Raw genomic sequence first — 2237 nt, forward strand, 5'->3', positions numbered from 1 at the left:
GATCTATTATGTTATTCAGTGACACTTTTTTGTCTGGATCTATTATGTTATTCAAAAATACATTAAAAATAAGTCAGAAATGTCTAGGCGGTGTAAGTCTCTGTATATTGTAATAAATTTAAAAATGTTAAAAAGTCATATTAAAAGTCCACCAAATCCAAGTAATTTAACCAATGGGACACCCTCCGAAAAATCAGCCACATTTTTTTTTTCTTCATCAAATTAAATACAAATAGACTATGGTGGTCTATTCAATATGCAAGAAAAAGAAAGACTATTTATTTGATGGTGACACCACTTGACATTTTTAGATTAACTATATCACAACTTTTACAAGCATTGTTATCAATGCAAATCGAAAAACAGATGCATAGCCATAAGTGAGGGAGTATATTTAGAGAGCATATTATTATGAAGACTCATGTAGAAGTTTCATTTTGAAAATGGAACAAAAGTTTTCCAAAAAATATATGATACCAATATGAATACAAAAATCACATTTAAAGGGGTCATATGATGTTGCTAAAAAGAACATTATGTAATCACAAAATCTAATTTGACAATTAGAACGGATTCCAGTTTTACACACTTGACACAACTACGCTACTCCAATTTTAAAAGGGAAAGAAACTTCATTAGATCAGATATTGCTTGACTACATGTGATAGTATTTTGCATATTATAATTGTGGAATTTGTGGGGGTCGAACAATGCTTTAGGAGACACGGCGACCATGGTTATCCCCCTCCGTGTCGCAGGTCTTTCATGTCTACACTGAGACAACAGGCATAAAGACACAAGAGGCTCCCTTGGGTTTACCAACACCCCCACCTCTTCCCAGAGCTCTTGACAAAGCCTTTCCAGTCACCAGTCTGACCCAGTAACCTGGCAAGCAGCTCTGGGGTGTTGAGTAGCCTCTCCCGGGTTTTCGAACCGCAGGCACAGCCCGTTGTTTGTGTGCGGAGCGAGTACCTTTCCTGTCCCACTTCTGGATCAGATGGGTATGTTTTAAACTGGGCTGATTGTGGCATACAGGCGCTGATGGGGAGGTGTGCTACGGCTGAATGTGCTAATCCGGTTAGACACACAGGCATCTTTCGTTACAGCCATTTCACTGGAATGCACCCTCTACCAAAAATCCACCCAGGTCGTACAGTGTGACCGCACACCACTGCCAATTTTACTAGCTGTAAATAACAATACTCTCATATAAACCAAACCGCTGGCCAGCAAATGTTACGAAACCCAGGAACTGCATCTAAACGATGACACTTTCTTAATTTACGGTTCATAATTGTGCTGATGAACATGCGTGCTGCTATAATTATCTAAATCTGGTCGAGCAGGCCCTAAGGGTGGTGTCACTGCAAGCTACAGTTCCTTCTCCATTTCAGGTGATGGTTTAGGCTCGTGAAATATTGAGAGAGTATGCAGGTGGCTGAGGGGTGCCGTGAGTTTTTTTTGATGCACGACTCAACAATCAGGTCTAATTAATGCATTGCAATTTTTAGGCGTCAGGACGGGTGAGGAAAAACACATTAATCTTACCCCCTGGTTCCCCTTGAAGCAAATTGCCGGCTGATTTGGTAAAGACCCCTGGGGACAGAAGAAAAAAGGTAGAAGAGGTTGGTTAGCATTTACTATTATTATATAAAGGATTATAAAGCAAAGATGAAATCTTGGAAATGAATTATCTCCGACTCCAGCTGAATTTCTAGGCTGGATCCCTCATAATACATTTAGGTCCGTTATGACCCGAAAGAGATACATCATTTTTAGACTGTTTTTAGTACAAGAACCAAACTTGCAAAATGCACCATGACTATCAATTCATATAAGATGTGACATTTCCAAAATATTTCTCTATTTTTTTTTAATTAATAAAAAGGTGGTAATGCAATAATAACATGGTAATCAATTTTACATATTTGAGCATTCACTGATTAATGGGAAGTTACTAATCAGATACAATATGGTTTGAAAAATATTAAAGGTCCCATATTGTACACCTTTCTGGAGTTTTATTTTAGGTTTTGATGTCCTTAAGAATATATATTTGTGGTATAAGTACAAAAAGCCATTTCCATATATATTTTTACAGCTCCTCTCTCAGGAGCTCTGCTGAGAACAGGTCGATTTTGGGCTGTCTAATTAATATTCATGAGCCTCTCTTCTGATTGGCCAGTTGTTTTCTGAGTGACGCACGGCCAGGCCAACCACAGGTAACTAGGGTCAGC

This window comes from Sinocyclocheilus rhinocerous, unplaced genomic scaffold (genome assembly GCF_001515625.1).
Source record: "Sinocyclocheilus rhinocerous isolate Xijiao unplaced genomic scaffold, SAMN03320098_v1.1 scaffold659, whole genome shotgun sequence".
Taxonomy (NCBI): domain Eukaryota; kingdom Metazoa; phylum Chordata; class Actinopteri; order Cypriniformes; family Cyprinidae; genus Sinocyclocheilus; species Sinocyclocheilus rhinocerous.